Below are 26,284 nucleotides of genomic sequence, written 5' to 3'. Positions count from 1 at the left end.
GCTACCATGGCAACAGGACAGAGTCATTGAAGTTTGACAGGAACTGTTGTTTTATCCAAGGATGCCAAAGTTTTTCAAATTTTGGAATTTGATTTTGATCGATGGCTACCATCTTAGCATGGGACATTGTATTATTCATTCTGTGAATTGTTTCTGCTAGTACCAATGTAGGAGATTTCCATGCCTTGGCCACTGTTTGTTTTGCAGCCGTTGTTAGTTGGATCATAAGTTTGAATTGAGAGAGTGTTAACCATTCCGGTTTTAGATTAAGTAAAGTTATATAAGGATCTGGTTGTATTATTTTTTTAAATATTTTAGATGCAATCACGAAGACTTCCTTCCAGAAGGTTTGGATTACTGGGCACGTCCACCATATGTGTAAATGTGTGCCTATTTCTGGGCATCCTCGAAAACAAAGAGCTGAGGTATTAGGTGAATATTTTGCCACTCTAGCGGGTACAAGGTACCAGCGAGTTAGGACTTTATAATTTGTCTCCAGTGCTAAGATGTTGGGTGAAGATGACTTAGATGTGAGCCATATGTTAGACCAGTCCGTGTCTTCTAAAGTTCGTCCCAGGTCCTCCTCCCACCTCTGAACGTAAGAGGGTCTATTAAGATTTGCTACTCCATATAATTGATTATAAAGTGATGAAATTGTACCTTTAGCAAATGGATCTTTTGTACAGATTGATTCAAAAATGGATAATTGGGATAATGGTGTATCCCCCTTTAGGAATGGTGTATAGAAATTTTTGATTTGGAGATATCTAAATATCTCAGAGTTTGGTAGATCATATTTTTCTCTAAGCGATGGGAATGAAAGGAATGATTTAGATGCTATGAAGTCATTTAGTGTCTGAATGCCTGACGTTGTCCAAGCTTTAAAAGAATTTGGGTAGATCCATGCCGGATAAAAGGCCGGATTTCTGATAAAAGAAAGGAGAGGATTGTGTGGAGATTGTAACTGATATTTGTTTTTTAGTTTATCCCAGAGAGATAAGAAGTGTTTAGTTATGGGATTATGAATTTTAAAGCGGTCTTTTGGATCAAGCCATAATAAGTTTGATATTAATAGAGGGTCATTTTCTGAAGCCTCTATAAATACCCATAATGGGATTTCCTGTTTTGCATGGTATTTGGACAGACTGGCCAGATGTGCTGCTCTGTAGTAGTTAGTAAAATTAGGGTATCCCAGGCCTCCTTTATTTTTGGGAAGATGTAGTGTGTGTATAGGTATACGTGGTTTAGAAGGGCCCCATATAAACGAAGTTGCTCTTTTTTGTACTATTCTCAAAAAATAGGAAGGAATTGGAATAGGGAGGACTCTGAATAGATAAAGCAATTTGGGTAGAATAGTCATTTTGATTGCATTAATCTTCCCTATCCAGGATAAAGGAAGTTGCGACCATTGTTTTATTAGATTTGTGATCTGTCTTAATACAGGAGGATAATTGGTTGAGAATAAGTCAGAATGAGATGCTGTTAAATGAATTCCAAGATATGGGATTGATTTTTCTGCCCATGTGAATGGGAGTGCAGCCCTAGCCGGGATCAACTCCATGTTTGTGAGTGAAATATTAAGCACTAGGCATTTCTTGGGATTAATCATAAGGCCGGATAGGGCTGCAAATCCATCAAGAGCTGGTATTAAGTTAGGACCAGAGACCTGTGGTGATGATAGAAAAAGTAATATATCGTCTGCAAATATACATAATTTGTGTGTGATACCTCCTACTTCAATGCCAGTTATAGTTTGGTTTGTTCTGATGTATTGGGCCATGGGTTCGAGTATAAGGGCAAATAATAAGGGAGATAATGGGCAACCCTGTCGGGTACCTCTTTCGATATTAAAGGCATCAGATTTGTATCCAGCATATTTTATATAGGCTTTGGGTTTATTATATAATGCTTTGATCCATGTTAAAAAGTGGGGTCCAAAACCCCATTTTTGTAATGAATATTGCATATATTGCCAGGATACTGTGTCAAATGCCCTCTTAATATCGAGAGATAGAAAACATAAAGGGATTTTCCGTTTTTTAGCAATATGTGCCAATAACACTGCCCTGCGTATATTATCGCCTGCCTGTCTATTTGGCATGAAGCCTACTTGATCTCTATGTATTAATTTTCCTATAATGCTATTGAGGCGTTTTGCTATTATTTTTGCTAATAATTTAATATCAAGGTTTAACAGAGAGATAGGCCGATAATTCACACAGGAAGTATCATCAGAAAGGGGTTTTGGGATCATACAAACAATTGCCATTAGTGTTTCTTGCCGAAAAGAATGTCCATCTAGAAGTTTGTTAAAAGTTTCAGTGAGAATGGGAGAGAGTATTTCTGAGAATGTTTTATAGTATAAAGCCGAGTAGCCGTCTGGGCCTGGTCTTTTGTTAAGTTTTAGGTCTTTTATGGCAACTTCATCTATAGTTATAGGCTCATCCAAACTGCTTTTTTGATTCTGAGATAACTCAGGTAAGGTTATTTTTGAGAAGAAGGATTCAGCCTCTGTAGGATTAAATTCATTGTTTGTCTTGTATAAAGTTGCGAGATGTGAGTGAAATTTATGGACTATTTTAACTGGATTACAAGTATAAACATTTTTTGATAATTTCAAACGTATTGGTTTAAAAGATTTGTTAGTTGAATTTAATGCCCGAGCCAAATATGTACCTGGTTTGTTTGTATTCATGTAGAAATTGTGTTTGGAGCGTTTGAGGGATTTATCAACTGACTCAGTGAGAAATAGATCGTATTCCAATCTAGATTTTTCCAGATGAGATTTTGTACTCTGAGATGGATTATCTTGGAATGATATGTAGGCTGCATTAAAATTGAGTTCTAGTTTTTTTGCTAGATTTTTGCGTTCCCGTTTAAATAGTGCCATTTGTCTTTGTATTGTACCACGCAAGACAGGCTTATGAGCTTCCCACAGTGTTATTGGGGAGATGTCTGTTGTATTATTAATTGATATGTATTCCTTTAAAGCTTGTTCAATGGCCATCTGATGTAGTGGGTGTTTGAGCATTATGTCTGGTAAGTACCACGTTGGGTCATGCGCTTTTGGTATGGCTGAGGCTATAGTAGTGTATACTGCATTATGGTCAGACCACGGAATCGGAATTATATCTGATGCAATAATTTCTGGTATCATTCCTATTGTTAGAAAAATATGATCTATTCTGGTGAAGGTTTGATGAGGGTGCGAGAAATAAGTGAATTTCTTTTTCATTGGGTTACTTTCTCTCCATGAATCTACCAGATTGTATTTGGAAAGAAGTTGAGAAAAAGGTAATCTAGAGGTTATTTTGGATGGTGTAAAAGGTGATTTATCTAGAAATAGGAGGAGGACCTGGTTCGAATCCCCACACATTATCACTGTTCCTATTTTGTGTGTATTAATCACTTGTAATATATGTGAGAGGAATGGTGTAGGTTGTTTGTTAGGAGCGTAGTAGGAAATCACCGTGATTGCTGTATCCATTATATAACCCATGAGTATCAGGTATCTACCTTCTGGGTCTTTAATTTCTGATGATAAGGTGAATGGTGTGGATCGGTGAAATGCAATTAGAGTTCCCCTTTGCTTGGTACAGGCAGAAGCCGTGTAAATTTGTTGATAAAAAGGAGAAAAATATTTTGGAGTAGAATCTTTGGTGAAGTGTGTTTCTTGGAGGCATACTATGTGAGCCTTCTTGTTATGGAAAGTACGGAAGGCTTTGGTCCTTTTTTGAGGGACATTTATTCCCTGAACATTCAGGGAGAGTATATTCAGTGGTGCCATGGCAACAGATCAAATAGTTTTGACTTACTTTTTGTTATGCAGAGCTGACTGCGCAGATCAACCTGTGTGGACGGAAGAGATGAAAAGATAGAAAAGAAACCAGTGAATTCTGGAGTAAAGAGTAAACAAAAAACATATGAGATTAGATGATACATTGTATAAATTATTTTTTGCAAGTAATCACAATTTACCCATGAAAGAGAATAAATATCTCTCTCAGGGGAATAAGTGCCTTCGTCACACTCCCACATAATATGGTTGGGAGAATGAGGAGGGCTAATGGGGGTACACGGATCTTCCGCTTACAGGAGAGAAGTGCTATGTCAAAAGACATCAAAATGATGTTTCATTAATTGGAGTGCAGAATATAGTTTTTGTTGAAATTATTTATTCCAGGGTGGTTGTATATGGTTAGTCTTGCCCTAGGCTAAATAATTCAGTTAGAAAGGTACTATTAATAACATTGGTATTGATGAAGATAGTTTGAATTATTTTGGGATTTTAACCCTTTTAGAGTAAACAATTACATATTTTATTCATATGTAACTGTTTAGATATGTTAACTCATAAAATTGAGGTTGTATTGCTTCAGATTAGAATAAACAAAAACATAATTCTAGGAACTAGTTAGGTAATAATATATTTGTTTTAAGAAAAGAAAGAAAAAGCTTCCATTACTTCTGGATTATTGAACATATTTGTCCTAAAAAGTAATAAATCTATTGTTATTACCTGATAATATATAACTGAACAAGAATTTCCTTATTTCACTTATATATTCTAAGGCTATATGAATCAGAAGTAATAAGAAATATAACTGGAATGTAACATGATCCCACACAGTGTGTGACTATCAGAATGCAGTTACATTCAGCTATAAATATAGTTTTTTTATAGAGAACCATCTCTTAGTATAATAAATGAAGAGATATCAGGAATTAGGATGTCAGTCCATTGAATCTTCTTGGTCCATGGATGATGTGGCATAACGGCCTCTTTTGTGAAAATGATGATTCCCATTTTGTTCTGAAATTTTCTGGGTGCTGCCTGAAGGTGAAGATGATGCCATTCTTCTGCGTGTGGGAGTGTTGCTGCTTGTGGGTTCTGTCAGATTTAATTTTAAAAGGGTTTGTTGTAGTTCATCTGCTGATCTGCTTCTGTAAATTGTACCTTGGTAGTTAAATCTGACTGAAAAGGGGAAGCCCCATTGATACATAATGTTGTGGCGTTGCAGTTCCATTAGTTGGGGTTTCATGGATCGTCTTTTAGTAATAGTAAGTTGGGATAGGTCAGCAAAAATTTGATAATTGTGTCCTTGAAAATTAAGTTCCTTTTTTTCTCTTGCAGCAATTAGTATTTGTTCTTTCGTTCTGTAATAATGAAATTTTGTGATTATATCACGTGGGGGTCCATCTTTCTTTTTGGCTGTGAGGGCTCTGTGTACTCTGTCCAGTTCTAAACGTTCAATAGGTATATCTGGCTTTAGTTCTTGTAATAGAGCAGTAATAGTAGATTGCAGGTCTGTCACAGTTTCAGGTATTCCCCTTATGCGCAAGTTTGAACGTCTGGCTCTATTTTCGTAATCTTCGAGCTTAGTTTGAAGTATTAAATTCTCTTTTTTTAATTGTTCCAATTCTGTTATATTTTCTTGGGTTGTAATTTCAATTTCATCCATTTTTATTTCTAAGGCTGCGGTGCGGTTTCCCAGCTCTCTTATTTCTTTGGTTAGGCTTTTTGTTATTTGGTCTGAGGTTTGTTTTAAAGCCTTATGAAGCATCTTTTCAAATTGTAATAATATTACTGGGGATGCTGAGGAGGCTTGTGGAGAAGTTTGTGAGAGGATTTGTTCTGTATCTGACTCAAATGGAGAGTCTTGCTGTGACATTTTCTGTCTGTGAGAGCGCCCTGATGCTATATCTTGTGAGGTGACTGGAGCTGCTTCAGCTGCAGTGAGTGCCTGTGAGCTCTTTGTGAGGTGATTTTTATTTCTGCCACGGTTTCCTCCCAGTACCATATTTCCTGCCCAAACTTTCACAGATTGTTCCCTGGGGCAAAAAGGTTCAAATGGATACCTTTTGAGCCTGCAGGCTCCGCTTTGTCCTTCTCTTCTCTCCTCAGCGGTGTGGAGCTCTAACAATGCATGTCTGCTCCGCTAGGCTCCGCCTCCTGCCCCCCCGTGTTGGCTGTTTTCATACACAACTTGTACCTAGTGACTTCTTTAATTAAAAAAAAAAAAAATTAAAGTAAAAAAAAAGATTGGTGGCATTGAAGCAATTATTAAAACTGACCTTCACCTTCTCCACCCACTTTCCATAATATTGCTCTTTACCCCCTACTTTCAAAGAATCACAAATATATATGTACAATGTATATATAAAATGCTGCGTAAATTGACGGCGCTATATGAGTACCTGAAATAAATTAAATAAATGATATATATATATATATATATATATATATATATACAGTATATATACCGTGTACAATATATATATATAAATATATATAAATATATATATATATATATATATATATATATATATATATATATACATAAACACTTTTTTTATGTAACCTTCCGTGTACTTAAAGATTCATTGCCTAGGGAAGAAAAATGAACCCCAAGCTGTCCGCAGTCCCCTTGGGTAATCACATTGCACATCACAGGAGGCAAACTAAAGCACATGCACAATTGTTTTAGCATGTCATTACTGGGCCAAAAGCAAGAACCAGAAAGAGACAGCCAGCTGCCAATAATGTAAGCAGAGAAGATGCTTGAAAATAAAGTGAATGGTGGCAATCCCATTCTTCTGACCCTTATCCAGCACCATTCTGCATTGTGCTGCCTGTTGGATCACCCGTTCTCAAAACATAAGGAATTGCTCATGAGGGCAGTATACGAATTTAGAGATAAATGCGGTAGGATGCTGGTGCGCTTCATCAAAGCAAAACAGGCATGCACTTATACTTCCAATATCCACACTATTGATAAGATAAGATAAATAAGATAAATACTTTATTGTCATTGCAACGCAAATTACATCACACAATCACTGTAGCTGAGAATTTCTTGCTTTACTAACCTAAGGTATACAATATCACCATTCCTCTAGCTCTATGGCAGAACTGTGAGTCCTTGTCTTAACTATGTCCATAAAACACCACTTTTATACTTTCTACAGAGACTGAAAAGTTGTCTACTCCCTAGGGAAATTGTGGCCACCATTAAGTCCTTACCTTCTAATAGTAGCCCTGAACCAGACAGTCTTACTGGGTCCTTATATAAAGGACCCAGTGAACCCCCACCTGGCTTAGAGTTGACTTTAAACTCCACAGCCCATGGCTGCCTATTTACTTCTTTACCTCATTACATTTGAGATGCCTCAACCACACAGATGACCACTGTATTTGCAGCTTCGCAATTTCTATGCTTCCATCCAAAGAATGACTTCTTTACATCAGTTATTTTTCCCTTTCAAGCTGCTCTGCCAGAGTTCTACAGGACCGACATTTATAACATTTATAACAATATGCTATGGACATTGAGAAAACTGTATCCAAGTCCCAAAATGTTAGGGCCATGAAGCCCAATGAAAATCTTGTCTAAAGGTGCCCATGGACATTAGATGTGAGTCTTATGGGAGAGGCAACAATCTACTGGCTATGGTGCGGCATGCAAAAGCATCTGAATGAGCATTCTTGTGGGGGCAAAACAATCAGGCAGGTTAAACAAATTTGCAAAACTGCTACTGTTTTCTCCAGTGCAAAACTGTTTGTGTGTGGCCCCCTCTCTACTTAATTTCCTAAACAGAAGCCTGAGCCCTTCTGCAACTAACGCATGCCCATTCAAGAGCGGAATTGACTTAGGAGACATCATGAGATGGTTGAATAGTTCATGCACATTTAATCAATCCCCAATGGCTCCTAATCCCCTTTTTTGAGACCAAATGTATCTGTCCCTCATGCAGTCTCAGTTGTCCCTCTTTTTGGTCTGATAAAAATGCATAACTAAACGTTTTATGCAACCTTTCTATTGCATTTGTTATTCTGTAAAACCATAAAAAAGTACTTTGATTTAACCAATTATTTTCTGTATATTAGATCTTTGTGGTCAATGTAACTGGAGCCATGGCAGGGATGGTGTCCTTTGTCTACATACTGTGTGTTCTTTTGTCCCTCTTTATCATTTCAGAAAGTTGAGAGTTGCCTAGTTTGCAATAATATCACCTCCATACATCACCTGTTTCTGATACAACTTGATACATACTGTAATGAGACGACCATAATATTTTGGTTGAGAAAACCTAAACATACATCTTTTGGGTAAGTTGTGCTGATGACTTCAAGGCAAGGGAGGCCATATCACTAACTTAAGTAAGGGAGCTTATATAAAATGTAAAGCAAAAGTAAAGAAAAAAACAAACAAAAAAAAAAATAAATAAAAACAAAGCACACTGACCTTGTGAAGCACATGTATTAGTTTTATTAAAATAAAAAATAAAATACTGCTCACAAACATCAAATCCATATAAACAATGTATAGCAGATCTTTGAATCTTCTATCAGCATGACAGTATCATACAGCACAGCATCCAATGGTATCTGTAATTGGGTTATGGGGACCCACCCTATTAATCAGACTACTTTTAACTCTGGATCACCTGCACAATCAACTGGGCCCACATCTACCAATGGGAGAACCAGATCCCTTGTTTACAATGTAGCAATAAGGATTGGTAGAGGTGATTGAGGTTTGCTATTTAACTTCAGTTTCGTAACAAATGTTCTCATAGAGGTTACTTGTGCGACCATCCCCAGAACATGAATTTTAGGTTTACTTTGGGTTTCTTCTTAGTCTAGATGCTTTTGCTGAACTTATTAGCTTCTTTGCATGACCAGATCATGCAAGATAGTATCTCATGTTCTCTTTCATAATTGGGCCACCTATCTGACGCAGATCAATTTTTTTAATCAGATTTATACACTACAAGGGTTTTTGTAACTAGGCGTTTATGCACTATTCACACAACTGAATTTCTTTTATGCCCCCCTCTACCTCGCAAAAGGTAACGTTTATGCTTCTTCCTTACTAGTATAAATCTAAGTTCTTCTAGGGTACCAACATTTTGCATAAAACATGTAAGTGTATTGTATGTTTAAACCAAATGGTTTTTACTTTTGTATTATGCATATTGGTTAAAATTAAATATTTCTGAAACTATTAATTAAATTAGTAGTGATCTATCTTGAGACTGACACAATCCTAGGCAGGGACAGGATTTTGTCTTTACAAAATTTCAGGTCTGAAGCTGTCACCAGTCGGATCTCATGGGACTCCACCTCCCGCCATCCATCCCCCTCCCAACTTCCTCTTTCCTTTTAGCCCCCCTTTTCTAAGCTTTTAATTTCCTCTTTTTCTTCTTCCTATTTGTTACACACCTCATGCCTCCAGGAACTGCCAGTTTGGGAGTTCCCCCCTTCCGCCTACATGGCGACTCCTACCTGTTGGTAGATAGAGGAATACTCATGGGTCTACCAACCTTCCATTACCATTTCCTACTGTGCCTGTGTATAATGTACCCTTATACTGGGAAGTTTTCCTTGCCTTTGTATTTGTATTCCTCTTGGTTCAGACTGTGGGGAGCTCCACTCCGTTTTTCCCCCTCATTGGTGTAACATACTTCTATGTTGGTTGTACTTAAAAATGTTAATAAATTCTTTGTGAAATAAAATTTCAGGTCTGACTACTTATGTACAATTTCATCGAAATACAGCATATTTTCACTTTTCCTTTTGCAGTTTTTATTTCAAAACTGTCCACTGTGTAGCACCATTGGAAAAAATATATTAAGTAGGATCTATCATCCCAATGGATTGTGTCTTTTGAGGCAAAACAACCAAATTGAGTACTGCATTGTGATAGGATAGTTGGATGCTAAGCATTTAACAGTTTAGTTGAGTGTCATGCAATAAAGACTGCTGTTACTCTAGACAGATTGATAAATGAAGCCTGCTGACCTATGTCGTGAGAAGGCTAAAGTCATAGGTTTTGTAAATGTCTTATTGTTCTAATTATCAATCAGATAGATATTTATTTATTTTATTTAGGATCTTTTCAGTAATAGTGGGGCTATGTTTCTCAGTTAAATTCCAAAGTCCTACCCAATGGATCCATGAATTATTAATGCACAAATAAAATTCAAACTGTTTGCTGTAACAAGGCACACATTGCAGGTCATGAATGTGTATCCGCTTTGAGTTGTGAGGATCGTCAGCAATGCACTATAATAATTTACTACAGACCTCAGCCATAGACAAGCTGTACAAACATATTTTAATGCTCCCCCAAGGAAGGTAAATCAAAACCTGGAATTGTCTGTGACAAATATTGAGCTACGTGTAAAGACACTAATAGTGCATGAACGAAATGACACAGGACTTGTATGCAATGCTTCATCAACTACTCAATTTAATTAAATCCCAAATAACAGAGTAATAGCATTAACGTATATAACGTTTATTTTATGTCAAAGGATATTATCCTAGGTTTTCAGAGTGCTTCTGTATCTTAATTTATAAAGATAAACCAGAAGGTGGAATGATGTCTGCATTATCATCTATTAAATTAAAGCTGAACTCTAACCAAACAGCTAAACACAGGGGGCGTGGCTTGACCTTGCGGGAAGTTAGACGTCAGAGAGACGAGCTCCCGCCGCTATACAGTCTCTCCGCTTCAGGTTAGCCTCTCACCACACTGCCAGCCACACAAAACATGGGGACTGCATCGCGGAACTCCTCCGTCTCCCACTCCCACTCGCCGCGCAGACAACAGAGCAGCTTGAGCCAAAATATCCCTGAATTATTCCGGACCCAGAAAAGCAATATGACGGCTTCCCACCAGGGTCCGTTACAGGCCGCAGCTCCATCACCGCTCGGAGCGCCGTCTATCCTCCCCACCTCGGAGCAGGGAGACCACACAATGCACCTCCTGCAGCATGTGCATATATAGTGTAGCGCTAATTAAAACCAATAAGTTTTGAATTGAAATGTTGCATACACAAGAAACAATAACAAAAATGACTGCATATATCCCAAATGTTGGTGTGAGACACCCTAGCAGGTATCTATTGAATATTAAAAAAGGTTTTGAAAAAAAGTTTATAGTCCCATAGAGATGATAGTGCTGTTCACCACGTGGATAGCTGGTAAGGAAGTGACATAGATATGATGGATCCCCCGCGTAAAAGCAATGCAGGCTTACCAGAACGGTTGGACTCATATAAACATATGTCTCATGAGTCAGTAAAGCTTGTATTGCCAACAGACAATGAAGTAGGGTCTCTCAGCCAAACGATATGAGGTCTAAATTGCATCAAGGACTCTAGACAGAGCTCTTCTACATGTGACTTGGTCTTACTGTCCTATATCAATGATTCCCAACATATCTATTGCATCCCAGCCTGTGTGATCTCAGAGCGGTCGCAACGGACATAAAAGACACCCTGTCAGAGGCCATTGCTGACCTGCGCCTGGACATCCGCACCATTGCCGACAGGGTACAGGAGGTAGAGAAGACTTCAGCCCTGCATGGCACCATCCTCTGCCGAGTGACCCAAAAGGTAGACACGCACACCCTACAACTGAGGTACCTCCAACGCCACGTAGAAGACTTAGACAATAGAGGCAGATGCCATAACTTGCGTATCAGGGGTCTGCCAGAGTCAGTTGAACCTGAACAGCTAACTACCACCATAACAGGCCTATTTAATAACTTACTGGACAGATCGGCACACATTATTATGGAAATGGAGCACATTCAACGTGCACTCAGACCCAAAGGGAGAGATACTGACTCCCCCAGAGATATGGTGTGTTGCTTGGTGGACTAAAATTGAAGGAAGACATACTCCGCAAGGCGAGAAACAGGATTCAACTATCACATGAAGGCTCAGATATCCATATTTATCAAGATCTCTCTGGTATCACTCTTCAACATAGGAGAGACCTGAAGCCACTGCTGGACACTTTGCGCGCCAAAGGTATACATTATGTATACATTATAAGTGGAAATTTCCTTTCGGCCTATCAGCTACTCATCAAGGTCGCACAGCCCTGTTGCGAGTCCCCGAGGACCTACAGTTCTTTTTTGACACCCTGGGCATCCCTGAGGTAGATGTACCAAATTGGTACACAAAGTTTTGCCACCATCCACCCAGACGAGAGTAATGCCAAGAACAACCAATGGAATCCCAGGAAACCAGATACCGCAGACACAGATCAATATCGGGCAACGGGTCTCAGACATCCGCCAGAAGCTCACAAATTGGTACCAGTCCGACTGGATCCCCACGCCCACGGAGGGCCAGACGTGATTTTGGGCAGAACCAAGGTCAATCCCCAGTGATCTGAATAGAGAGACACCCAGGCCATGGCTAAGTACTGTTCTATGTTTATCTTTTTTGTTCTCCCCAGTTATAACAGTTGTGTTTTACCGGTTGTTTTTGCAAAAAGTGCTCTCACACACTTGACTTCTCACCATCACTGCTACCACGCCCTCTGAGAAGGGCCTCCAATACTGGACAGGTTAGATTTCCTCACAGGTATTACAAGGAGTAGTTGTCACATCTATCAGGAGACTTTCCGCACCTGTTAACATCCTCCATTGCCAGAGAACAGCACAACAGTGATATCATACTAACTCAACATCCGAGAGACACAGTTGCTCTATTGACTGGACATCACCGTTTTTTTGCAGGTTCACTCCTCCTTGCCTACAGGTTTACATGTTTAAAGTCGCAAAGCATCTTACAGTATTTACATCATATCACTGTACCTAATCTGCAACTTGACTACCACAGGCTACATTGCATGTTTTTTGTGTGGGAGGTTTGGGATTGGTGGGACCACACTGGTGGGCTTGCTGGAACCTCTCTCCTACCATTCAACCCCGCTATTCCACTCCTTGAATCCTTTCTCATCAAAGGGATTCCCCCAGTCATCAAATTCACTACCCCTACTTATACGCCAGTACCTATCTGGCCCCCATCAACACCCCACTTCCCAAACGGGGATACATGCCCAGGGGTATTTTTACAGATATCGGAGGTTCCGGTAGGCCCATGAGGGTGCCCCATTCAAATTCATCTAACAGGTCTTTTGAATGTTTATGTTGATTACAATATGGAGACTAACTGGTATCAAATGCCCCACACTGTGAATAGGGGGAACCCCTTGTCCGCAGTGGGGGATAACACTGCCTATGCCTTGGACAAAAAAGAACCCCAGCAACACACATAGTGACAACAGGCTTATCTTTAGTCATCACAGGTAATCTGATGCCTTTGCTACCAGTTAGGAACATACAGGATTGTACCATTCATCCGTGTAAACACTTTTGGGAAATTGTATAGGAAACTATTCTCTTTTTTATTCTTTTTATGACAGCACATAGCCATGGTCCGACTTTCGGATACAGTGCCGCTCTTATTAGTAATCATACAGTTTGTAATAATTCAACCGTAGTAATTATAATTACCATGATGCCTCGATAGCCAGAGAAGATACCCCCACTTTTGAACATCCCATTTTGCTGTGTAGCTCCGCACAGACAAAAGAAGGACACAACAGGTACACTCCCCCCTGCGTAAAGTTGCCCCCACCTAGATAAGGGCCTGTTTCATGGCCAGCTAATCTGAGCACTTAACCCTCATAACAAGAATGCAGGCGACACTACAAAGGCATTCCTACAGCAAGCTACCCACACATGTAAGTTCACCCGCCAAAGGCAGTAACAGTGGCGGACTAAGATGTCAATTGTATATATCTTTCCCGTGTAGTCTTTCTCAACCCCCGAACAGCAGGTTGGACTAGAGTTTGCCTCTTGGAAAGGCTCTCTCTACCTCCTCTCTGTACCTCACCGAAACCACTATTTTAGGAAAAGGGGTAATCCCCTTGGCCTATTGGTTTATGGTTTAGGAGTAGGGTTCTCCTTCTCCTACTGTGTGTAAACCCTAGTATATTATGCCACCTTCAGGAACCTGGACACCCCCCCTCCCAGATTAAGTTATACTCTTTAATTGTTAAGGGACTCAACACTCCCTTAAAGAGATCACTTCTTCTCCTATGAAAGGCCAAGGCTGATGTGGTCTTCCTTCAGGAAATGCACTTCAGAACGGACAGTATCCCCAAACTACATAGCTCCTTTTATCCAACGGTATATCACGCCACCAATACTGACTCCAAATCTAAGGGTGTATCCATCCTCATCTCAAAAAACTGTCCCATTCAGATTCACGACACAGAAGTAGACACTAACGCCCGTTACATTTTTCTGAAAGGCAAGTTATACAATAAACCTATAACCTTAGCCAACCTTTACACCCCCAACAAGCAACAGGTCCCTTTCTTTCGAAAAACCCTACAAAACCTCACCGCGTTCCACAGGGGCCTGATGGTTATGGGGGATGATTTCAACTTGGCCCTCACACCCTCTCCCTGTCAGGATCCTCCACTATAACATACAGAGCACTTCGTGCAATTAAAACTCAACTCACCAACTTAACCCTGCACGACACCTGGCACACGCTACATCCCAATACCAAGGACTTAATCTTCTACTCTCCCCCCCATCATAAATACATGAGGATAGACTACTTCTTGACCCAATCTGACTTAGACTCCCTCCTGACTGCAACTATAGACCCAATGATTATATCGGATCATCATCCAATGTCCACTACCATTTCTTTCCCGACAATGCCCTCCAGACCTACAAGTTGGCGACTAGACAACTCTCTCCTTACTGACCCTGAACACATAAAGAGAATAAACACTTGCTTGTTGCATTACTTTCAAGAGAATGCGTCTCCCGATACCAACCCAATGATCCTATGGGCAGCACATAAATGTGTCATCAGGGGTGAACTTATATCCATTGCCGCGAAACAGCAGAAAGCCAGACAAGCATGTATTGTGGAACTCTCGGTATGCATTCATTCTCTAGAAAAGAAGCACAAACAATCTTTAGCTGAACAAACCTTTCAAGAGTTGCTAAAAGCCAGGGGAGATCTCCTCGAGGAACTGGGGAAATCGACTAGACGCAAATACGCCCTATAACAACACATTTTCTATGAGTTCGGCAACAAATCTGGCAAAATGCTTGCCAGAGCCCTCCAGAACAAAAAAGCAAACTCGACCATCCACTCTATTTCGGACTCCTCAGGGAACAAGATAGAGACATCGAGAGGTATAGCACATCAATTCAAACACTTTTACTCCAAACTATATAACCTACCTACCCACCCAATGACTGACCCAACCCGAGACAGAAAACAGATGATAGACGAACTTTTGACACAATTTGGCCCCCATCCCATCTCCGCCTATGAGGCTGCTGAACTAGATAAACCACTCACTTGGGAAGAGACCATCGAAGCCCTTAAACAAATGAAACCGGGCAAAAGTTCCAGTCCTGATGGCCTAACTATCAGCTATTACAAAACCTTTACAGACACACTCATACCGCGGTTCCTGAAGACTTTTAACTCACTACCGACATACCCTGAAAGCTGTAAGGATCTCCTTGAGACTCACATTGTAGTGATACCGAAGCCGGGCAAAGACGCGACCTTGGTCACCAATTACAGGCCCATATCACTCATAAACGTCGAAGTGAAGCTCTATGTGCAAGTATTGCATATTCCCTTTACTCCTATCCTTGGTCTCCTTGGATCAAGTGGGATTTATCCCCGGTCACGAGGCCAGGGATAACACCCTGAAGGCAATAAACATACATCAATGGCTAACCTCCTCCAACACCCCATGCTTTTTTTGGCTTTTTTCTGTCCCTCGATGCGGAAAAGGCATTCAACAGAGTGGCCTGGGACTATATGACAGAAGTTTTACGTAAATTGGGGTTTCAAGATCGCATGCTATAATATATCCTTGCTCTTTACTTGTCATCAACTGCGAGAATCAGCGTCAATGGTCACCTGTCGGACGCCTTCTCTGTGTCGAATGGAACCCGTGAGGAATGCCCGTTATCCACAATTATATTCATACTCATGATGGAACCTATACTCCGTAGGCTCAGGACCAGCCCAAACATTAATGGAGTTGAAATCAATAACACACAATACAAGCTGGCAGCATACACCGACGACGTCCTTTTATTTCTCACATACCCCATTACCACAATTCCTAACTTCTTAAAAGATTTTTCCCTCTTTAAATCTATATCCAACCTCCAAATAAATTTAACCAAATCCAGGGCCCTAAACATCTCCCTACCCGACTCTACGTTGACACTATGCCAAGCCAACTTCCCTTTCGGGTGGGATGCACACGCAATCACCTATCTAGGGATTACCAGCTAAATTGGAGGATCTATACCACAGAAACTTCATACACATTCTGAAAACAATACAAAAGGACCTTCAAGAATGGAACAGGGGTACATTTTCATGGTTTGGGAGTGCGGCGATTTTGAAAATGAACATCCTCCCCATACTTCTTTATCTACTACAGACGATCCCGATCAAAATGCCGCCCTCATTCTTTGCCACTTACAAACAGTTCTGCCTAACATTTCTCTGGGCTGACAAACATTCACTGGTACGTTGGGAGAAACTGGTGACACCTAAATTGAGGGGAGGAATAGGCCTCCCCGATATACAAAAATATTACTGGTCATGCCACCTAACCAGAATTATAGATTGGCACCTACACAAAAAGGCTAAAGCCTGGATAGGCATAAAAGAGGCATTTTCCTCCTTACCTATTCACCATCTTCCGTGGATAAGCCTCAATGGGATCCCAAGGGAAAGCAAGTCCCACCCTCTGATTGGCCCGACAATTCAGATTTTTCGCACTGTATGTAACAAATTGAAAATCGCCTCCTCATCAGGCCCAATGACACCGCTTGACCGGAATCCGGACTTTCCTCCGGGAGTCACTCACCTTAACACTACTGGCATGTCCACAAAACAATCCATTAGAGCAGAATCCTTTTTCGACAAAGGGAAAATTGTGCCTTTCCAAACCCTCACAACTAGACTCCCTGATGCACACATCCCCTTTTTCAACTTCCTTCAGATACGTCACTTTCTACTCACCTCTACTCCACACTCACAGTGGTGCAAACACATTTTGAAGCCATATGAAACGGATCTAAACCCCAAAGACATAATCTCAGATATGTGTACGCCTTACTGTTCGCCAAGATATCCATCAAAGACGTTGTGTCCTGCCAAAAATGGAATAGAGAATTGATCACAGACCTCACACAAGAGGACTGGGATAAAATCTTTACCCATATACATAAAGGGTCATTGAATGTATCCGCACAAGCAAACGGATACAAAATATTCTCCAGGTGGTACAGGACCCCTGACAGAATACTGTCAGACTTACCCGTACCAGACTGACGAACCCGATGTAGCAGAGGATGGCCTCCCGTACGTATCTGGTTCCCGGCCCCTGATAGAGTACACAGAAGGCACAGGAGCACAGAATGGTATGAGAGCCTGGCGGGTGGTTTGCAGGAATAAGGCCCAGGATCCTGACACAAGCTGGCAGGTGGTAATAGGTAGGCTGGAGATCAGCTAACAGGTGCAGAGCAGGCAGATCCGGTCACTAGCAAAGTTGGCAGCAGGCGGTCAGCACGGTACAAAGGGAGCAGGCAGATACAAGGTCCAGGTCACAGGCAGGTTTTGGCAACAGGCAATCAGCACGGTACAAGGGGTCAGGCAGGTTCAACGTCAGAGGCAGGCCGGGGTCAATTTGCAGGCGGATAGCAGAGAGAGAGAATCCAGTAAACAAGCCGGGTCACAGGGAGATCAGAGCAATACACAGGAAACAGGAAGTTCGGAAGCAGGAAGCTGATGATCGGACAGCACTGAGCACAGCATCCCATCAGCTTAAATAGGCAACCGGCGCCCTCTAGAGTGCCCAGCAAGTGTCCTGAACCGAGAACCTCTCTGACAATGCCCCCTCCTTAAGGGCAGCCTCCAGATGCCCAGCCGGGCCAGTCTATCCGCATGGATGTTCCGAAAATCCCTCAAGAGTTCTTCAGCGTGTAAGTTACCCTCCGGCTCCCAAGAATTATCTTCTGGTCCGTACACCCTCCACTTGATTAAATATTGTACTTGGTTTTGTCTTTTCCTGCAATCCAAAATTGCCTCTACCTCAAACTCTTCCTCGTTGTCGATAATTACGGGTTCAGGCGGGCCAGTATTGCGACCCAAGAAGGAATTGGGGGTAACGGGTTTAAGTAGAGACACATGAAAGACCGGATGGATCTTCAGTGAGTTAGGTAAGTCCAGCTCATAGGTCACATCATTGATCTTCCTCTTGACTGAAAAGGGACCCATGAACCTGGGACCTAACTTCCTCGAGGGACAGGCCATCCTTACATTACTGGTAGACAGCCAGACCTGGTTGCCAGGTTCCAACAACAATTGTCCTCGCTTCTTCTTGTCATACATCTTCTTATTGTACTCTTGGGTTTTAGCCATGGTTTCCTGCAATAATTTGTTGTTACTGATGAAGAAGTTCATAGTTTCAGAGACTGCAGGAATCGCACATTCAGGTAAGGAGCTGGTTAAAAAGGATGGGTGAAAACCATAGTTTGCAAAAAATGGTGTTTGCTTGATGGCCGAATGCACAGAGTTATTGTAGGCAAACTCGGCAATAGGCAGAAGAGAGACCCAGTCATTTTGTGAGAAAGCAGAAAAACATCGGAGATACTGTTCTAGAGTCTGATTAGTTCTCTCCGTCTGCCCATTTGTCTGGGGGTGGTAGGCCGATGAGAATGCCAATTCTATCTCAAGAGATCTGCAGAGAGCTTTCCAAAACCTGGAAGTAAACTGTACCCCCCAATCAGATACTATACTTGAGGGGACTCCGTGTAGACGTACAATTTCCTTAATGAATATTTTTGCAGTTTCCAAAGCTGATGGGGTACCCTTCATGGGTAGGAAGTGGGCCATTTTGGAGAGTCTGTCTACAATGACAAAGATGGTGGAGTAGCCTTCTGCCGGCGGGAGCTCAACGATGAAGTCCATCGCGATCATTTTCCACGGCCTTTCCGGCAAGGGTCTTAATAGACCCCAGGCCTTCGCTCGACTGCTCTTGCTCCGAGCACAGGTGATACAAGACTCCACAAAACTCTTACAGTCGCTTACCAGCTGGGGCCACCAAAATGTACGTTGTACCAGCTCTGTTGTCTTCAACACACCGAAATGCCCAGCCAATTTGTGGTCGTGACAGAGTTCCAGTACAGCAATCCTCAGATCCTCTGGGACCATGATTTTGTCCTTGTATCGGAACAGGACGTCTTGCGAGCTTACATCAACTTCCACGGGAGGGGACCAATTCCTTGAGGCCTGTTTAATTTGTGATATGAGATCTCCTTGAAGAAGCAGGAAGTTTCCACCCGGAAGAATGGTGTCTGGAGGCAAAGGTTCCCCGGAGTCATGGAGCATACGAGATAATGCATCTGGTTTGGTGTTTTTGGTACCTGGTCTGTACGTTATGTGGAATTGGAATCTAGAGAAGAACAGAGCCCACCTTGCCTGCCGTGGTCTCAATCTCTTGGCTGACCTCAAGTACTCTAGATTCTTATGGTCCGTGTAGACCAAAATGGGGTGAGCAGCCCCCTCCAATAAGTAGCGCCACTCTTCAAGTGCGGCTTTAATGGCCAGCAACTCCCGATCTCCTACATCATAATTTTTCTCTGCATCGGAGAGTTTTCGCGAGAAGAAGGCCACGGGGTGAAGAAGAGCCTTGGCACCTTGCTGCTGAGAAAGCACTGCCCCCACCGCGACCTCCGATGCGTCCACTTGTGCCTGAGGGGACCAACAGAATTGATTTCCCTGTTTCGTCAGTTCCGTGATGGGGGCGATTATAGCAGAAAAGCCCCTAATAAATTTCCGATAAAAATTGGCGAAGCCGATAAAGCGTTGGACCCCTTTTCTATCGGAGGGAGCGGGCCAGTCCAGGATAGCTGCAACCTTTTGAGGGTCCATCTTAACACCATCGGTAGAGATGATTAAGCCGAGGAACTGAATGCTCTGGAGCTCAAATTCACATTTCTCCAATTTGGCATAAAGTCCATGCTGCCTGAGCCGGGTTAACACATTCCTGACATGCTTGCGGTGTTCATCAACTGAGGGGGAGAAGATCAGGATGTCGTCCAGGTATACTATAACGTATAAATCTAGAAGGTCACGAAAAATGTCATTGACAAAATGTTGAAAAGTCGTCGGTGCGTTGCACAGGCCGAAGGGCATGACGAGGTATTCGAAATGTCCGAACCTGGTACGGAAGGCCGTTTTCCACTCGTCTCCCTCTCTAATGCGAATTAAGTTGTAGGCCCCATGGAGATCGAGTTTGGTAAAGATTTTGGCTGAACCCAATCTTTGAAACAGCTCTGGCACGAGAGGTAAGGGATAGCGATTTTTGATGGTCACTTTATTGAGTTCCCTATAATCGATGCAGGGTCGTAGCGAGTGGTCTTTTTTTTCAACAAAAAAGATGCCGGCTCCGGTTGGTGAAGTAGAAGGGCGGATAAAGCCTCTCTCAAGATTTTCATCGATATACTTTTTGAGGGTAACCAACTCCTGCTCAGTTAAAGGGAATATTCTCCCAAAGGGAACTTCAGATCCCGGCAACAGCTCTATGGGACAGTCGTAGGGTCTATGGGGCGGAAGGGTTTCTGCCCCTTTCTTACTAAAAACATCGGAGAAGTCTCGGTAAGCGTCAGGAATCGCCTGCTGCGATTCCATGTCGGTGTTCAGACACAAGAGTTGACTGGGTTCCGCAAGAGTTCTGTATAAACAGTGCTGTTGGCAGTAACTGGACGGGAACTTGATTTTTCCAGAAACCCAATCAATGCTGGGGTTATGAGCCTGCAACCAAGGCATTCCGAGAATAATAGGGAAGAGTGGTGAAGAAATGGCGTCCAGCCGGAGAAACTCCCGATGACAGTTGTTCAGGATAGCCAGCAGTGGGATGGTTTCCTGAGTGACCGGACCAGAGCTAAGGGTGGACCCATCAGCGAGGTGAACAGCAAGTCCCTGCGACTTTGATTGAAGAGGGATGCGATGATGGGCCGCAAAGGCGAGATCAATGAAGCAACTGCAGGCTCCTGAGTGAATGATGGCCGAGGTAAGCAGATCCTGTCCTGGAAGCTGGAGGATAACGGAGAGAGCCAGATGGTTAGCAAGGTTAGGCAAGGCAGGTGCAAACTTAGAAGTAGCTGAATGAGACTTACGCGTCTTATTTGGGCAAGACCTCACGTAATGACCTGGTTCTCCGCAATACATACATAAGTTATTGACTCGTCGGCGCTGTCGTTCTTCAGAAGTGAGGGACTGGTGGAGAACCCCCAGTTGCATCGGTTCAGAAGTATCAAGGGCTGAGGCAGCTGGTGCATGAAGACTTTGGCTTACAGAGCTGGTAGCACTTGGGACCTTGGGGAGGACCCAAGTGGGACGGAACTGGCTAACAGACCTCTCGGAACGGCGCTCTCTCAAGCGCCGATCAATCTGCACCGACAGGTTAATGAGATCTTCCAGGGTTTGGGGTATGCCAACCCGTGCTAGTTTGTCCTTGAGTGCATCGGATAACCCCAAACGGAATTGGTAACGGAGGGCCGCGTCGTTCCATTCCGTGTCTGAACTCCACCGCCTAAATTCCAGAACGTAGTCTTCCGCGGGCCTTGTTGTAGGGCGTGTAAGGCGGATTCAGCAGTGGCTTTTAACTGAGGGTCCTCATATAATTGAGACATGGCGGTAAAGAAAGTATCCAGGTTATCCAGACAGATTGATTTTTGCTCCAAAAGGCGGTGGGCCCAGGACTGTGGTTCTCCAGATAGCAGGGAGATGACAAAACCCACCTCGGTTGCTTCCAAAGAAAAGGTGCGTGGTTGCAATGCGAAGTACAATTCGCAAGCGTTGCGAAACGCTCGATACTTATTGCGCTCACCGGTAAATCTTTCGGGAGTAGGGACCCTGGGTTCAGGGGGTAACATAACCACTGAGGGTGCAGGTGAGAGTCCAGCAGAGGAAGCAACTTGTGGATTCGCAGGTGAGGACAACACCTGAACTCATTCCTCCAGTCTGGTATAGCCCTCTTGAAGGCTTTTTACTGCCTGTGTGAGACCCGCCAGGTGTCTGCATAATTCATCCATGGGAGAGGTCCCCTGCTCGGGCTCGGACATGGCTGTCCGATACTGTCAGACTTACCCGTACCAGACTGACGAACCCGATGTAGCAGAGGATGGCCTCCCGTACGTATCTGGTTCCCGGCCCCTGATAGAGTACACAGAAGGCACAGGAGCACAGAATGGTATGAGAGCCTGGCGGGTGGTTTGCAGGAATAAGGCCCAGGATCCTGACACAAGCTGGCAGGTGGTAATAGGTAGGCTGGAGATCAGCTAACAGGTGCAGAGCAGGCAGATCCGGTCACTAGCAAAGTTGGCAGCAGGCGGTCAGCACGGTACAAAGGGAGCAGGCAGATACAAGGTCCAGGTCACAGGCAGGTTTTGGCAACAGGCAATCAGCACGGTACAAGGGGTCAGGCAGGTTCAACGTCAGAGGCAGGCCGGGGTCAATTTGCAGGCGGATAGCAGAGAGAGAGAATCCAGTAAACAAGCCGGGTCACAGGGAGATCAGAGCAATACACAGGAAACAGGAAGTTCGGAAGCAGGAAGCTGATGATCGGACAGCACTGAGCACAGCATCCCATCAGCTTAAATAGGCAACCGGCGCCCTCTAGAGTGCCCAGCAAGTGTCCTGAACCGAGAACCTCTCTGACAATGCCCTCTCCTTAAGGGCAGCCTCCGGATGCCCAGCCGGGCCAGTCTATCCGCATGGATGTTCCGAAAATCCCTCAAGAGTTCTTCAGCGTGTAAGTTACCCTCCGGCTCCCAAGAATTATCTTCTGGTCCGTACACCCTCCACTTGATTAAATATTGTACTTGGTTTTGTCTTTTCCTGCAATCCAAAATTGCCTCTACCTCAAACTCTTCCTCGTTGTCGATAATTACGGGTTCAGGCGGGCCAGTATTGCGACCCAAGAAGGAATTGGGGGTAACGGGTTTAAGTAGAGACACATGAAAGACCGGATGGATCTTCAGTGAGTTAGGTAAGTCCAGCTCATAGGTCACATCATTGATCTTCCTCTTGACTGAAAAGGGACCCATGAACCTGGGACCTAACTTCCTCGAGGGACAGGCCATCCTTACATTACTGGTAGACAGCCAGACCTGGTTGCCAGGTTCCAACAACAATTGTCCTCGCTTCTTCTTGTCATACATCTTCTTATTGTACTCTTGGGTTTTAGCCATGGTTTCCTGCAATAATTTGTTGTTACTGATGAAGAAGTTCATAGTTTCAGAGACTGCAGGAATCGCACATTCAGGTAAGGAGCTGGTTAAAAAGGATGGGTGAAAACCATAGTTTGCAAAAAATGGTGTTTGCTTGATGGCCGAATGCACAGAGTTATTGTAGGCAAACTCGGCAATAGGCAGAAGAGAGACCCAGTCATTTTGTGAGAAAGCAGAAAAACATCGGAGATACTGTTCTAGAGTCTGATTAGTTCTCTCCGTCTGCCCATTTGTCTGGGGGTGGTAGGCCGATGAGAATGCCAATTCTATCTCAAGAGATCTGCAGAGAGCTTTCCAAAACCTGGAAGTAAACTGTACCCCCCAATCAGATACTATACTTGAGGGGACTCCGTGTAGACGTACAATTTCCTTAATGAATATTTTTGCAGTTTCCAAAGCTGATGGGGTACCCTTCATGGGTAGGAAGTGGGCCATTTTGGAGAGTCTGTCTACAATGACAAAGATGGTGGAGTAGCCTTCTGCCGGCGGGAGCTCAACGATGAAGTCCATCGCGATCATTTTCCACGGCCTTTCCAGCAAGGGTCTTAATAGACCCCAGGCCTTCGCTCGACTGCTCTTGCTCCGAGCACAGGTGATACAAGACTCCACAAAACTCTTACAGTCGCTTACCAGCTGGGGCCACCAAAATGTACGTTGTACCAGCTCTGTTGTCTTCAACACACCGAAATGCCCAGCCAATTTGTGGTCGTGACAGAGTTCCAGTACAGCAATCCTCAGATCCTCTGGGACCATGATTTTGTCCTTGTATCGGAACAGGACGTCTTGCGAGCTTACATCAACTTCCACGGGAGGGGACCAATTCCTTGAGGCCTGTTTAATTCGTGATATGAGATCTCCTTGAAGAAGCAGGAAGTTTCCACCCGGAAGAATGGTGTCTGGAGGCAAAGGTTCCCCGGAGTCATGGAGCATACGAGATAATGCATCTGGTTTGGTGTTTTTGGTACCTGGTCTGTACGTTATGTGGAATTGGAATCTAGAGAAGAACAGAGCCCACCTTGCCTGCCGTGGTCTCAATCTCTTGGCTGACCTCAAGTACTCTAGATTCTTATGGTCCGTGTAGACCAAAATGGGGTGAGCAGCCCCCTCCAATAAGTAGCGCCACTCTTCAAGTGCGGCTTTAATGGCCAGCAACTCCCGATCTCCTACATCATAATTTTTCTCTGCATCGGAGAGTTTTCGCGAGAAGAAGGCCACGGGGTGAAGAAGAGCCTTGGCACCTTGCTGCTGAGAAAGCACTGCCCCCACCGCGACCTCCGATGCGTCCACTTGTGCCTGAGGGGACCAACAGAATTGATTTCCCTGTTTCGTCAGTTCCGTGATGGGGGCGATTATAGCAGAAAAGCCCCTAATAAATTTCCGATAAAAATTGGCGAAGCCGATAAAGCGTTGGACCCCTTTTCTATCGGAGGGAGCGGGCCAGTCCAGGATAGCTGCAACCTTTTGAGGGTCCATCTTAACACCATCGGTAGAGATGATTAAGCCGAGGAACTGAATGCTCTGGAGCTCAAATTCACATTTCTCCAATTTGGCATAAAGTCCATGCTGCCTGACCCGGGTTAACACATTCCTGACATGCTTGCGGTGTTCATCAACTGAGGGGGAGAAGATCAGGATGTCGTCCAGGTATACTATAACGTATAAATCTAGAAGGTCACGAAAAATGTCATTGACAAAATGTTGAAAAGTCGTCGGTGCGTTGCACAGGCCGAAGGGCATGACGAGGTATTCGAAATGTCCGAACCTGGTACGGAAGGCCGTTTTCCACTCGTCTCCCTCTCTAATGCGAATTAAGTTGTAGGCCCCATGGAGATCGAGTTTGGTAAAGATTTTGGCTGAACCCAATCTTTGAAACAGCTCTGGCACGAGAGGTAAGGGATAGCGATTTTTGATGGTCACTTTATTGAGTTCCCTATAATCGATGCAGGGTCGTAGCGAGTGGTCTTTTTTTTCAACAAAAAAGATGCCGGCTCCGGTTGGTGAAGTAGAAGGGCGGATAAAGCCTCTCTCAAGATTTTCATCGATATACTTTTTGAGGGTAACCAACTCCTGCTCAGTTAAAGGGAATATTCTCCCAAAGGGAACTTCAGATCCCGGCAACAGCTCTATGGGACAGTCGTAGGGTCTATGGGGCGGAAGGGTTTCTGCCCCTTTCTTACTAAAAACATCGGAGAAGTCTCGGTAAGCGTCAGGAATCGCCTGCTGCGATTCCATGTCGGTGTTCAGACACAAGAGTTGACTGGGTTCCGCAAGAGTTCTGTATAAACAGTGCTGTTGGCAGTAACTGGACGGGAACTTGATTTTTCCAGAAACCCAATCAATGCTGGGGTTATGAGCCTGCAACCAAGGCATTCCGAGAATAATAGGGAAGAGTGGTGAAGAAATGGCGTCCAGCCGGAGAAACTCCCGATGACAGTTGTTCAGGATAGCCAGCAGTGGGATGGTTTCCTGAGTGACCGGACCAGAGCTAAGGGTGGACCCATCAGCGAGGTGGACAGCAAGTCCCTGCGACTTTGATTGAAGAGGGATGCGATGATGGGCCGCAAAGGCGAGATCAATGAAGCAACTGCAGGCTCCTGAGTGAATGATGGCCGAGGTAAGCAGATCCTGTCCTGGAAGCTGGAGGATAACGGAGAGAGCCAGATGGTTAGCAAGGTTAGGCAAGGCAGGTGCAAACTTAGAAGTAGCTGAATGAGACTTACGCGTCTTATTTGGGCAAGACCTCACGTAATGACCTGGTTCTCCGCAATACATACATAAGTTATTGACTCGTCGGCGCTGTCGTTCTTCAGAAGTGAGGGACTGGTGGAGAACCCCCAGTTGCATCGGTTCAGAAGTATCAAGGGCTGAGGCAGCTGGTGCATGAAGACTTTGGCTTACAGAGCTGGTAGCACTTGGGACCTTGGGGAGGACCCAAGTGGGACGGAACTGGCTAACAGACCTCTCGGAACGGCGCTCTCTCAAGCGCCGATCAATCTGCACCGACAGGTTAATGAGATCTTCCAGGGTTTGGGGTATGCCAACCCGTGCTAGTTTGTCCTTGAGTGCATCGGATAACCCCAAACGGAATTGGTAACGGAGGGCCGCGTCGT

Source organism: Aquarana catesbeiana, linkage group LG05 (assembly GCF_042186555.1).
Source record: "Aquarana catesbeiana isolate 2022-GZ linkage group LG05, ASM4218655v1, whole genome shotgun sequence".
Classification (NCBI taxonomy): domain Eukaryota; kingdom Metazoa; phylum Chordata; class Amphibia; order Anura; family Ranidae; genus Aquarana; species Aquarana catesbeiana.
Note: the sequence above shows the minus strand (reverse complement) of the source record.